Source organism: Mustela lutreola, chromosome 8 (genome assembly GCF_030435805.1).
Source record: "Mustela lutreola isolate mMusLut2 chromosome 8, mMusLut2.pri, whole genome shotgun sequence".
NCBI lineage: Eukaryota > Metazoa > Chordata > Mammalia > Carnivora > Mustelidae > Mustela > Mustela lutreola.
In genome coordinates, this window is record NC_081297.1 from 5030575 (window position 1) to 5046125 (window position 15551).

General features: G+C 36.4%; 1 long non-coding RNA gene across 1 annotated transcript; it reads right to left on the minus strand.

The window, feature by feature from the left end:
* Positions 1–945: 945 nt before the first annotated feature.
* Positions 946–2841, minus strand: LOC131839861 (uncharacterized). The gene is made up of 3 exons (XR_009357053.1): positions 2712–2841; positions 2473–2610; positions 946–2224 (listed from the first exon to the last, which is right to left on the minus strand). It is a non-coding gene; the product is annotated as an uncharacterized LOC131839861 (long non-coding RNA).
* Between the last annotated feature and the right edge of the window lie 12710 nt (positions 2842–15551).

A 15551-nucleotide genomic window follows, 5' to 3' on the forward strand; every position in this document is an offset into this window, starting at 1 on the left:
TTCACATGGTACATTATTAACAGATCTTGCCGTGTGGATCTCTTTCACAGCTTGCCCATCACCTGCTCTATTCTGTCTTGCAGTCTCTGTATTTGTAAGGGAGGCTATTTTGTTTCAGACATCCTGTTGTCTTTGGGAGAAACATATTATCTTTCATATTATCGAAGTCAGATACTTATTGACCCAAGATCACTAATGATTAATGACAGTCAGATCTGAAGAATGTGGTTTTGCTTATTGGGCTCTTCTGCTACTTGTATAATTCAGATTGTGTGTCCCAGGGGAAGGGAAAGCACAGGCTGTAGGAACATTTATGAAGACATAAGTAAATATACATGTTCCTGCAGAACTGTTTCCACTTACGTAGACTGGTACATGCTGTGGATATCCATCCAATATTTCATTTGATCATTGAATAATCTATGATATATCTTTGTTACATAGACAACTACACAGATTTGTTTTCATTTTGTAGATATATGCTTATTTTTTTTAAAATGTGTCTGGGCTACATTGTCAGAAGACTCTGCTAAGTCACATGTAAGGAACTCAAGATGAATTTGTAGTTCAACATGTGACCACATAAGTATTTATAATTTTTCTTCCTCCTTAGTCTCTAGATGAAAAATTTCCCTCAAGGTTTTAAAATAAAAAATTCCTTAAGGGTCTGTTAAAAATGTCTGATTGGTTCTGCACAGGACAAATGACCGCTATATTATACTACCATGGACTGGTCACATTTTCTACTTTATTGATTTATTGATTTAATTTTTTTTTTCATTTTAAACAGACTGACCTGAAATTGAAACTGGCTGGTAATTTAAATGTAGTACATGCTGCATGTTTCATTAAGGAGGATAGTTGTTTTTCAATCAAAAAATTTATACCAATGGATGGTTTTGACACATAATTTATTGGTTTAACAAGTATTTATGGAGGGCGCATTTTGTGCAAAGCACTGCAAAAGGATGGCCTTAGGAAATAAAACCTAAATTTTGCCCTCAAGAGAAATTAAAATTTCATTGTGAAAATTGGCAGATACATAAAAGCATACACAAGATTGAGTAATAGCATAAAGACAGGGCACAGAAAGAAAATGTGTGGTGAAGGGGGTTTTCTGCCTACAGAGCTCCATAGGATAGTGTTGTTCAAGCTGTACCATACAATGTATGTAATAAAATACTACAATATAAACAGAAGCAAAAGCACATATATATGTAATATTAGATAAAATAAAATTTAAAATCATCACAATTCTATTCTAATACTGGGTTAATAACTTTAGGTATTTCCTTCCAGTATTTTTCCTAAGAATTTAAATTTTATAGAATGTAATTAAGGAAAAAATATAAATCTGTGTTCTCTAAAAGCTATTACTATTATCGCATAAACATTTGCACAGTGCTGCATTTCTTCATAGCCACCATTTCAAAGAAGAGCACAATGTGTCTTTCAGAGGATCTGCTATGTATTTTTGGTTGTTTATAGTATTTCATTTTTTTATATAGCTTGTTTTGGAAAACACAGTCATGCATATGTTTTTGTCTCCCACATTTTAACGTACTCCCTTAGAAGAGGTTCCAAAAAGTGGGATGAACGTTATGCAAATTATTGATGGTATGTCACTTAAGCTGCATTTCAGTACTGAGACTAAGGCTGTAGTATCCTCCCTTGTCTGAGGACACAAAAGGAGTATATAAGAGAGCATGCCCTGGCATCTCGAGACACTAGGTAATGGGACAAGGAGCCTGTTAAACCAGTGAATATTTCTCCTAAAGATCACTGGTAAAACAATGACAAGAATGAGCATTTACCGAGAGTTCAGATTGGGATTGGGAAGATTATGTAACAAAATAAATTCTCTGAAAAGAAATATATACTTGGGAGAAAAAAAGAAATCATATACTTGTAAAACTTCATTTTGCTGGTTTCTGCCCAATATTTAAATATAACATCTTTTAAAATCCCCTTTCTCATACTGTCATATTGATGTATTAACATGCTTACCCCAAATCATGTTCTTACCAATTTCATCAGTCAGTCATCTATGTTGTTTTCTCATGCTCTTGAAAACCAGAGAGCTCCACAGATAAAAATGTGTCTTGCATCACATGAGACTTCCTTTAAAGTTGCAATTAACCAAAAATCATCTCAGTCCCGGGACTTTCTATCAACTTGTGGTTCTCCCTCTTGCAAACAGATTCTTCCCCTGGCTCACCAACACCTAAATATTAAAAGCAGATATGAGTAATTAATTCCTTTTTCCTAAATCTTGCATATTTTCCTGCAACCAATGAGCTCTTGCTAAATGCAAGCTTGATCATTAAAAACAAAAACAAACACAAACAAACAAACAAAACCAAAAGGAAATCCAGAAATGCAGGAATCACAGAGAAGCTACAGCAAAGGACCACAGTTGCTTCATCCCAGAGTGTGTCATCCTCAATACCACCCTGAAGCCAAGGGCCAAACCTTGAGTCCTTTCCAGAAATACCCATGATCTTGTTTAGAGCTGACAACATAAAATACGGTCTTTTTCTTCTGCCTTCTGTATCTCTTTTGAATATCACTCACTGGAAGCTTTCACTACTATGCAGGTGGTGAGGAAATCTGGAAATACAGAACAAAGTTGAACTTAGAAGGGGGAAGTTCATCTTAAATATTAACAAAATCTGACCCAGTGCTTGTAAGCCATTCTTGTATCAACTTACCTTTTTCAATCTCATTTTCTTCCACTTTTGAGGTCATCTGGCTGCATAGACACCCTTGATTATTTTCAAAAAACTTCCCAGATATGGCAAATGCAGAACACTGTCTTGAAAGCCACCATCACAATTCTAAGTGCTAGATACTAGTCTGGACCCAACTTATGAGAGCCTCAAATTCTGTGCATGCAAAAGCATACCCCTCCGTCTCGCTCCCCCTACAGAGAGCAAGTGGTACCACCATCCACATAGTTTGTGCGGTGAGAAACTTGGGCTTTTTCTTTGACCCTTGCCTGGTCTCCATCCATCTCCTTCTTCTAAACAACCCAGAAGTCCTGAGACCTCTAGGCCTTCCTTCTAGCTTCTCTTCTCACCTTAGGTGAAAATTGCTGACCTCCTAGATCATTCCAGAACCTAAATTCATACCCTACACTTTAAAAACATCTAAGTTGCTGCTGAGATGCCTCCGATGGTTTCCCCTCACTTTTAGAATCAAGCCCAATCTCTTACTATGTTCTAGAAAATCCATGTGCTCTGATCTCTGTTTCTGTCCCATCTCCTGTCATTTCATCTTTCTAACTTAAGCTTCTGGTATTTCCTCAGGCATAATCCCAACCCCTCTTTTCTCGCCACCTTTCTCTCCTGACCAACCTTCTTCTCAGAACCTTTTGCTGACGAACTGCATTTATCTCTGGGTCCCAGTGGAGATGTCATTTCTTGAGAAGGCACATACGTGGTGATCACACTGAGCCACTGTAGAAAGTACTATTTGAATATGAGATGAGAAAACACGATATCCTATGTCCTAGTGTCCCATGAATTTGTCCAATGTGGTGGTCCTTTCTGTACTCTCACACGAAACCATATAGCACCTGATTTGTTTACTCATTAGCAACTACAACACAGGATTTTCATTTATTTCACTTGTCTCTTACATGAAGCCCATTTGGGATATGGACCTTCAGGAGCAAGGAAGAACATCTATCTTGTTCAGCACTGTAGTATGTGTAGACACACAGTGAATACCTGTTACATGAAAAGACAAATGGTTGAAGTTTGTACTCTTTGCTTTATATGTCATAAAGTCATTCCATGCATAACCTGACAAAGACAGACTTGTCCAATACTTATCACAAGTTGCTCTTTATGCATGACCTACCCCTTGTGAGGCACACCTTGATTTTTGCTTGCCCACACCACCTTCTTCCCCTGGTAGCAGCAAGAACTTCCTCCTGGGGATAGGGCCCACTCCTAGCCCATGCCATGCCCCTGCGGTTGCATGCTCTCCAACGGAAGGACCAAAGTTGAAGCAGACTTGCCACATATGAATATTCTCTGTTTTGACCCTTGTGTCTTGTCCCCAGCCTGGTTCAGAACAGTCAAAGATGTGAGTGTGTAAGGTATTACACCTGGTGCTGTCTCCAATTGATACCACTCACGACCAACCCTCCAGCACTGATTAGTTGGGACGTGATTTTCTTCTACCTTTGATTTTGTCATGATTATTAATAATGAATATGTATTAATCCTTGTCAGAATAATTTTATTAAGTAACCCTTGAAGACTGGAAATTCTATCAGGCAATTCTCTCTCTATATCCTATAGTACTCAGGCAATGCCTGCTAAGATGACTAGAGCTAGCAAAGAACAAAGAGACTGTTTCATTATGCTATCTTTTGCATTTTTGTACAATTTAAGACCTTTTTGGAACAAAAGATTTTTTTTTAAAACCTACCACAGCCAAATATATGTATTTTTGCTGGTGGAATTTCAGAGGAATGGTCCAGGGCCAAGGGACTTATATTGTGACATAAATTTACTTCCTAAAGAGGCAGTTGTAAGTGAGCACTATAATTTTATAAATAGATTTATCTCATCATGCAATTTTTATTATACTTTTAATATGTATAATGTTATATTTTTCTTTGGGTGTCAGCATTATTACATGAATTTAAAAGTTTTGTACTTTGAATTTTTAGAGTGAACATTTCAGTTCATGTATTAATCTTTTTTTAATAAAGAGCTTCTTAGAAGCTTTTCTAGAGCTGAAAATAATTAAATCCTCTCATAAAATTGAAGTGCACAAATTCCTCAGTAATACAAATAATTATTCTACAGATGACAATGTGTAGAATCTCGCCTTCTTAAATTCCAGGTGTTTCTGAGGTAAGACTTACTTTAATCAGGTTAAGCTCTTTATAATTTAGAGTCAAATTTACATAGGTAAAGTGAATGGCCCCTCCTCGAAAACTAAGTATATGAAGAAACCCTGTTTCAAATTTGTATAAATGCTTTTAAGCATCTTAGAACAGAAGTGCACTATTTTTTAATGAATGGTATCAAGATGATTGAGGAATATAATTTATTTCTCTCATTAAATACATTACTTTATGACTATGTAAGCTGCATTTTCATTGGTTCACTGCAATCATTAAATGCAAGCTATAAGAAAACATGTCCTTCTAAAGGTCATTTATTTGAATTTTCAATAACCTATCAATCCTTTTGGTTTTAAGTATTAACTCTTAACACTTATAAATTGAGGATGATTCCATTTTCTTTAGAAGGGAATCACACCACCAATTTAGACTAATCTTACTTGAAGTGTGTACTTTATCTAATTAACTACTTGTGCATCAGTAATTATTCAAATGGTTCCAAATTTTTAAAGTTTATTTATCTGTAAGTGATTGCATCATCTAATGTGGGGCCCAAACTCACGACCCCAAGATCAAGAGTCACATGATTTCCCACGTACTCCTATTTGTTTCTCTTTTTCTTAATTTAAATTCAATTAATTAACATATAATGTATTATTGGTTTCAGATCTAGAGGTCAGTGATTCGTTAGTCTTATGAATTACATCACATGCCCTTCCAAAATTTTATAAATGATACATTAATGGCAAATGTAGTTATTGCACTTAAAACTGAAACAGGTAAAGGGGATTAAGAGGTACGAACTTCCAGTTTTAAAATAAATAAGTCACAGGGATGAAAAGTACAGCATAGGGAATATAGTCGTAAATATTATAATAACATTATATTGTGACATATGGTGACTACACTTATCATGATGAGCATTGAGTAGCATATAGAATAGTCAAATCACTATATTGGACACCTGAAACTAACGTGACATTGTATATCAATAATAAAAAATTCTGCACAAAATAATACCAATTCTGACATTGGTTCCTGGGCCACTTTCTTCATTTTAAAATAGTTCCCAATTTCTTATAAAAAGGGTTTTTTTTTTTTCATATTTAGTATATACATACTATCAATGACTGAAACAGTCTGAACAACATTATTTTTTTGTGTTTTCTTTTTTGGGTTGGAAAATAAAGTGAATTATGATATGGAGTTTACATGAAAGTGTAAGTTAGCACTTTTTCTCATACTTCCTTTGTTTCTTACAGAGGTATGCCCACAGGTCAGCCGTGGGTCTGCTTTCACCTTTTTATTTTGAAGGCAGAGAGTATATTTGAGTGTTTATAGCACAACCATAAAAGTTTCTATTTAAACTGTGTGGTCAAGGACATGGGATCATAATTTCTGTCACTACCAATCGATCAACTCATGTGTCACTTTCTAATACCCGAAACCCAGCTCCTCTTTGTTTTAATCCCTCTTCCCTGTGTGGCCATGTCAAATGTCCAGTGAAGGAACGTTTGCCGTAGGTTCTGTGCCCAGAATGCCACTATTTCAATAAATATGTGAATGAAGGAAGGAAGGAAGGATGGAAGGAACAGAAAAATAAACTGGTGTCCAGACAAAGCAGAACATGGAAACTTATCAGGATAAAGAAGGACATTACATAATGAACAAAAGGTCAGTTCTCGGAGAAGACAACCATCATTAATACGTAAGTGTACTTGACAGATGTCACAACACATGAGGCAAATACTGATTGAATTGCAAGGAGAAGTAGATGGAGTTCCCATTCATGGAGTCATCAACACCTTTCCATGAGTAGCTGACCACTCCAACAGGCAGAAGATCAGTAAGGACAAGTTGAACTCAAAAACGACATATACTGAGCACTTACAGACCTTCATCCAACAAGAACAGATTGCATTTTCTTCTAAAGCTCTCATGGAACATGTACTAATGCAGACCAGATACTGTAAAGCAGACCTTAAAAGATTAAAAGAATATTGATCACATGAAAATTCTCTCAGACTAAAATGGAATTAAACTCAATGTTAATAATAAAAAGATAGCTACAACCCCCTCTCAATATTTAGGGATTGAAATACATACTTGTAAATAATACATGATTCAAAGAAAAAATTCTAAAAGAACTTACAAATGTTTTGAATTAAGTGTAATAAAAAATATGGTTATGAATATTGGTAGAATATAACAAAAGCACTACTTAGAGGGAAATTTATGGCATTAACTGCATGTATTAGAAAAGAAGATTTACAATTCAATGATCTAAGAAGTCACCATAATAAAAAAGAAATAGAAGAGAAAACTGAATACAAAAGAAGCAGAAAAAAAAAGAAGAAAACATCATAGCAGTAATCAATGGAATTGAAAACAACTTCATTTATAATAGCTTTATTTGTAATTACCAAAAAAATTGGAAGCAAGTAGGATATTCTTGAGTATGTGGTTGGATAAACAGAGTGGCACATCCGTGCATGGAATATTATTCAACAGTGAAGTAAATGAGTCATCAAGCCATGAGAAGACACAAAAAACCCTGAAACCCAGATTGTTAGTCAAAGAATCCAGGAGAAGCTCCATATATTGTATGATTCCAACAGTAAACCATTCTGGCAAGGCAAAACTATAGAGATAGTATAAGGATGAGCGGTTGTCGGGGGTGAGGGAAAGGATGGATGAACAGGCAGAGCACAGGAGAATTTTAGGAAAATAACTCCATTCTGTATGACATTGTAAAGGTGGATATATGACACTTGTCAACCCCTACAACTATACAACACAAAAAAGGAAACCCTAATTATTTACACACTCCAGCCAATTGGTTCATCCATTTTAATAAATGCAGCAGTGCAATGTAGCTATCTTTTTATTATTGAGTTTAATTCCATTAAAGAGTCAGATGTAAGAGACATTTCGTCAAGGGTTGGGGAGACTGTATGGGAACTCAGTGTACTTTCTGTACATTTTTTCTATAAGCCTAAAATGATTCTAGAAAATAAATTCTTTTTAAAAAGAAAAACAAATTTCTTAAACCATACCTTTGAAGTGGGTATATTTGATATTTTTTAAAAATTTTACCTCAAAAAGCTGATCTAGCTAACATTTGGCCAATATAAAACATTATTAGTTTTTCGATGTAGTGTTCAATGATTCATCAGTTGTATGTAACACCCAGTGCTCACCACTATGATGGCTAACTGAACGTAATAAAATAAAGTGTGATTTTTTAAAAAGTTGATTTAAAGTTGGTAGGGGGGGAGGATAATGAATGAATAAACTTTTATCAATTCTGTATAGCTCTTGTCTCAAAATTTATAAACAAACACAGGCTTTTTGGAGAGGAGTAGGACAGGAATATGGAAAGCTTGATAGAGTTGGAAAGAACCTAGCGCACGGATGGGTAAGAACCACACAAATTTTGCAATTAAAAGTTAGCTACAGTTAGATAAATGTAAAAGACTATAAGCTTTAAAGGACTTTTCATCTTATGGAGCACCTGGGTAGCTTTGTTGGTGAAGCCTCTGCCTTCAGCTCAGGTCATGATCCCAGGGTCCTGGGATCGAGTCCCACATCAGGCTCTCTGCTTGGCGGGGAGCCTGCTTCCCCCTCTCTCTCTGCCTGCTTGTGAGCTCTCTCTCTCTCTCTCTCTGTCAAATAAATAAATAAAATCTTTTTCGTAAAAGGATTTGTTGTATTTTGAAATAAAGTCTGAGTTTGAAAATTTAAAGAATAATTAATACTGCTAATTTAAGAAATCACTGTATCAGAAGATACAGTTGAAACTTCAGAAAGTAGAAATGTAGCCCAAGTGAGAAAGGGTCAGGATGACGCTCTCCCTGAAGGTGTTTGCAGCAGCAGTGAGCGTAGTAGTGCCACGTAACAGTTTACAAACCAGCTGACCTTTGAAAATTATTCAAAATCTCAAAGGCTCAGTTGCTCTCCATACAATGGGGAGCGCAGTATTACCTACTCTTAGAGACACTTGGAGCTCAAATGAAACAGTACATATGAAATGTTTAACACATTCCTGTTTTTAGTGAAAGTCAATAAAATGTGTTATTATTAGTAACACATCATCATGAGTGGCCTCTTGAGTATGTCTCCCTCCCCCACGATTTCATGAGAAGGAAGGATCGCGATCTGCAGATGAAGAAGTTAGCAAAGTTTTAGGAAGTGAAGATCGGTCGTGATTACAACAGAACTGGTATGGCAGGTATATGAATCTGACTTTCTTGAGATTTATTTGTTTATTTGAGACAGCACACACAAGTCAGGGAACAGGCAGAGAAGGAGAGAGAGAGAGAGAGAGAGAATCTTAAGCAGACTCCTCACTAAGCGCAGAGCCCAATGTGGGGCTTGATCCCATGACCCTGAGATCATGACCGAACCAAAATCAAGAGTCAGATGCTTACCTGACTGAGCCACCCAGGCACCCCTAAATTTGATTTTTATAAGTCAAATAGTTTACTTGAACTTTACCTGCATGATTTTTAAGAATGATTGTTTCTTATCAAATTGTAAACATTCATGATTATAATTTCTTATAATCAATGACAGTTTAAATACTCCGATAGATACGTACTTAAATTTAGTTTTTAGTTTGGCATAATTTCAAACTTACAGAAAAGTTTCCAAATAGTGCAAAGAATTTCCAAACCCCTTTGCTGTTTCCATTTCCCCCTTCTCTCTCCTCATGTGTATGCATGTGATACTTCTGAAATGTTTAAGAAGAAATTGCATACATGATGATCCTTCTTCCCTAAATAAGTCCTATATATTGCCTAAAAACAAAGCATTCTTTCACAAAACCACAGTATAATCATCAAACTCAGGAAATTAGCACTGATACAATACCACTCTCTAATATACTGACCTGGTCCAGATTTTACCAATCGTCTCTGTAGGGTCACTTAGAGGCAAAGCCCAAGATTATTGGTTTCACTCGGTTGTCATGTCCCTAGTTTCACTTAATTTAGAACACTTTCTGCGTCTTTGTATATTTTAATATGTTAATATTTTACAAGATTATTAAACTATTTTGTAACATGTCTACCGTTTGGGTTTGTCTGATGTCTTCTCATGATTAGATTCAGGTCACATACTTTTGGCAGAAATAGCACAGTAATAATAATGAGTCTTTCTTAGTTCGTCTGTTTGGAGGGGAAGGCAAATGCTGTCAACCCCATGACTGTGGTGTTGATTTTGATTATTGGGTTGAATAATGCAGACCAGCTTTCCCCTTGGAAAAGTTACTATGTATCTTCTGTTGCTCTGTGTTCTTCTGTCATTAGATATTTTGAGACTATAAAAATCTCACGCTCCTCAAACATTCAGCCACTCATTTTAGCATCAATTGATGATTCTTAACAATGCCTAAATCTGTTATTATAACATCATACATTGACATCATTTTAGTTAAGTTTATCAGTCACTGAATAGTAGGGCCCTCCTAGATGGGCAGACCCCGAAAAGGTCATCATTCCACAACTCAGCAGACATGGAGGCACAAGTTCTCAGTACAGCCAAAGCCACAAGTGCTTCCCATCGGCACGAGAACCGAGTCCATCACCCCTGTGTTTAAATGGTGATATTATCACTTACTAGTCATTTGTCTTAATGCAAAATACTTACCAAATTCTCAAGGTTGTTTGTTTGTTTTTTTCCTATTTCAAAGGACTGAAAACATGTCTCAGAGGTTTTTCTTTCAGATGAGCTACTTTATAGAATTTAGAAGGCATTACTTAAATGTAAATATGTTATCTACTTTTCTTCTAGGTTTAATTCGCACTTACTCTTACACCTATAAGTCACAGATACAATCTTGCCTTGTATGCTGCCTGAGAACCCTGTTATTTCAATCATAATGGCAGAATGTGATTATCAATAATGAAAAAGGAAGTGTGTTTCAATCCAGTTATTCCACTCAGCTTCCCATACTTCAGGACAAACTCCTCTGCTTAATTGAAGTCACAGGTTTAAATTCAATCTAAACACTGAACTGGATCCAAAAAGATGTTTACATATCTTGCGGTTCTTATCTTTTCTCTGGTTTCTCAAGATGTTTGCATGATGTATTTTCAGAATGAAATGTAGTTAAGAAGCATTTATCCTTTGGGTTTTATGTTAATTTTGTAATCGGGAAGCTAAGTGAGAAATAAACAAGAACTCTACATATAATCGTGGATTAGAATTTGCAGTTTGAGTGTAACTCTTTAAAATATATTGAATCCCTTCATAATATGGATGGGCATACAAAACATCTAAATTCATATACTACTGATATGTAAATTTGGTAAATTCATATGCTAACCAACAAAATGCTTACGCTAATCAGGTTTACAAAATGTATTATGTCAATGGTATAGATAATGAAAAAATATTTTTACCACTTTTCTATTAGCAGCCCAACTAAGATATTTGGAATCAATGAGAAAATCACACGTTCAGCACTCACTATTTATTTTTCAAATAAAACAGCAAATGGAATAAACAGATTGCATTTTAAATCATGCTTAATTGCAAATGAGCGATAATTTTTCCTAGACTCTAGCTGAGATAACAGTGCTTCTATATATGTTTGCAAATAGCACACATTGTTTGACGTTAGCAAGCTCACTAGGAACATATACTTTTAAAAACTTCTTTTTTTTTATTTTTTACTTTTTTTTTAATATCATTTTTTATTTTTTATAAACATATATTTTTATTCCCAGGGGTACAGGTCTGTGAATCACCAGGTTTACACACTTCACAGCACTCACCAAAGCACATACCCTCCCCAATGTCCATAATCCCACCCCCTTCTCCCAAACCCCCTCCCCCCAGCAACCCTCAGTTTGTTTTGTGAGATTAAAAACTTCTTAACTTTTAATCTTCATATTTTTCAATTAGTCTATATATTCATGTAAGGCATGGACACTTCTTTCTCCATCTTTAGAAGAGCTACTGTAGCAAGTACAAATTTCACAGCTGTTAGTACGGTTGTCATAGTGTATCATTTGATAGTCAGGAACTTTACACAAATCCAAAACAGCACCACTCTCCCAGGGGTTTAAACTGTTTTTTTAGTTCTTTCATATTTTTTTAGGATTAGCTTCCGGTGTGATCACAACACTACTAATTTGGGCAATGCATATGCATGTTTCTACTTTATCTGTTTACATATTAGTAATTAAAATCAATGTGGATGTTTCTGAGGCTACATCTAGCAGACATTGAAATCAAAGTGGGACTTGCTTTTTGAGTAGGAATGATGTCAATTCTGACCAAGTTCTTAATTTTCTCGGTGTGGTTTAAAAATAACTCTTCTGCTAGAAAACAATTTTAAGCTTCTAAATTTCCCTGTTAGTCTAAAGAAATACTGTTATCTGCATGTTCTTCTTGGCTTCCCTGGAATAGCCTGCTGGTTCTGGTCATAGATGAAACCAGGGGGACTCCAAATAAAAATTGTCACTGAAAAATGCAACCCAACATCCATTTATGTTTTCAGTGGCAAATTCTGTCTTTAATTGCTTCAACCTCTTCTTGACTCTTGACTAAATATTGAAGTTATGCACTATACTTTCTGAATGTAAATTCCTATAATCATCGTATCTTAAAACATCTTTACTGGTTTTAAAAATCTATACAACATGGATAAAGTCACTATCATGTTTTGATAAGAAACTAATGAAATAATTTAACTAGTCAGTGTGGTTGATTCATTGAGAAAATCAAACCATAGTCAATTAAATGTCACAATACCTAAAATTATGTGATATTGGACATAATATCTAATATTCAGTTTTAATATATATCCTCTCCAATTCCAAGGCTCATTCTATTTCTTACAAATTAATAAATCTTCTATTTAAATAGGCTTCATTTTCAAACTCTGTAGGAATTATGAATCACTATTGAGTATTTTTCTTATCAGAGAACCAAAGTAGTTGGTTAAAAATATCCTCGGTCTCCAGTCCGTACATTAGATAAGAGTCATATGAAGGATCCTCAAAGAGGTATATTTATCCATCTGCCTTAAAACAAGTATAAAGTCAAATCAGCAGAAAGATGGCTATCTACTCTTCACACTTTTTTTTGGGGGGAGGGCGGCGTACAGGTCTGTGAATCACCAGGTTTACACACTTCACAGCACTCACCAAAGCACATACCCTCCCCAATATCCATAATCCCACCCCCTTCTCCCAAACCCCCTCCCCCCAGCAACCCTCAGTTTGTTTTGTGAGATTAAGAGTCACTTATGGTTTGTCTCCCTCCCAATCCCATCTTGTTTCATTGATTCTTCTCCTACCCACTTAAGCCCCCATGTTGCATCACCACTTCCTCATATCAGGGAGATCATATGATAGTTGTCTTTCTCTGCTTGACTTATTTCGCTAAGCATTATACGCTCTAGTTCCATCCATGTTGTCGCAAATGGCAAGATTTCATTTCTTTTGATGGCTGCATAGTATTCCATTGTGTATATATACCACATCTTCTTGATCCATTCATCTGTTGATGGACATCTAGGTTCTTTCCATAGTTTGGCTATTGTGGACATTGCTGCTATAAACATTCGAGTGCATGTGCCCCTTTGGATCACTACGTTTGTATCTTTAGGGTAAATACCTCTGGCTTCCCCTTGAGGTTTCTCCACATTTCCAGCGTTGTCCAAAACAAGTACTTCAAGTACTGTGTCCGACGATGCTGATGAACCCTTTCACATCATCGGATCCCTGGAAAGCAGACACATGCCTCATGGCTTCCCCCCAGTTTTGTTTATGGTTCCAAATAGCACAGCACCAGAGGAATTATATTGATCTTACAGAATTTGTTTTTCATGAAGCTACTCTAGCACCTACCCACCAGACGTCTTAGAGACAAAATCCATAGAGGCTCCCGGGTTTTACTCGGTACACACCCATAAAAACTCTGGTGTTAGTAGTAATCCTTGATGCATACATGACAGGAAATGGCCAACTGCCATTTTACAAGGAAAATGCACAATTATAGTCTACTCTTCGTATCTTGCTCAAAACAGTTTGAGTTAATTATTGAACATGAAGTATTTCTTGTTCTTGAATAAAATACGGGTGCTGTCCTAGAAGAATGCTGCATGAACACTACACAAATGGGAAGCCATGGGGACTGATGTGGAGCTTGGACCAAACTGTGAGCGCTTGCCCCCATGGAGACATCACCAACTTGACTGGCCAGAGTATTTCATTTATGTTTGCTTTATTGGAATATTTTCATTCTTAGTTTTTAGGTGACCCTGGATATGCTCCCACTGAACTGAGACAAACTGGAAGGAATGTACGACCTCCCACTATCCAGTCCCCCCCTAATAGCTAGCCCAGCACCGAACAGCCAGCCAATGCATAATCAATATCTGGTCATTGCCTGACTCAAACAGAATTTAAATTCATCTTAATTTTTTTCCTAAAAATGTGATTAAGGGCTCCAAATTCCTTAAAATTTTCATCTTTTCCTTTTTTGTAGAATGTGTCACAAAGAATGTGATTTGTGAATTCCATCTTATTTTTTTATAAGTCTCAGGGTCTTGAAAAGCTTGCTCTAGATTTCCATACAGCCTCCGTCAGACTTCCTTTGGCACACAACCTTGGTGTCTGCCCCAGGAGGTGGTCATAAAATTTCTGCATTCACCCTCAAGCAGCCGTGCCATCAGCTAATTTCTGCTTCAGTCAACCACCTGTGCACAAATGGACACTGGTAAATAAAATATGTAATTGCCAAAAGGTCCACAACAAACGGGAGCCATCTCTCTAAACCCAGGCCGTGTGGGTCTTACCAAAGCATAGCGTGGAAACACGGAACAGTAATAATAATAACGCAGCATTTAGCTCTGCTTTCAAAATACATTCCGCTGCATGCCGTCACGTAATGTAAAACGTAGTAGTACCATGAAAGAAATGTCAAGTAACAACAGGGCATATTTGGCAAAATGGAAATCAAGTAACAATTTTAAGACACAATTTTCTCAATATTAAATTTATATTTAAGGAATGGGTGAAGAAATGCAAACATGCATGAACTAGAGGGGAAAAGTGAATCCTATCGTAGGAGCACTTAATACGTATTTCTGTCCAGAATGTAGAACGTAATCCCTCTGTTTCAAGATATTGTTTGAATGCTTTCTGTAAGTAACAAATTTGTTACCTTGCATGAACGGTAGAGACTGTATTGGAATTAGCTTCATCCTGCTAATGAGATAGATGGTAGTCATATCCCCATTTTACAGAAGAGGCGGGCAGGTCTAACTCGAGAGGAGGGGCCTTGCAGGTGCAGAGCTGGTAAGAGGCAGGACTGGGACTGGGCACAGGCATGAGGCTCCCATTGGCAACACTCTACCGCTTCACTGTCCAACATAAGGAAAATCAAGTCTGTTTCCAAATATTGGAGAAAAAAAAAATCATGAGAATGAAAATCAGTGTTTTATTCTTGGCAGTTTGCCATTCCAGTGTGATTTCTTTCCTACTCATTCGAGCAGCATGGCCTTCCAGTTAGCCTCATACCACAGATTCTGAATGATCAAAGCATTTCAGGATGCTGAAAGCCCCACGGCAATGTAATCCTTCCTGAGCAGGATGGCCATAGCTGGTCCATAAATTCAAGCCATCCCACTGGGGAAGAAAGCGAGAAATGATGACATTGCCTTTCACTCAAA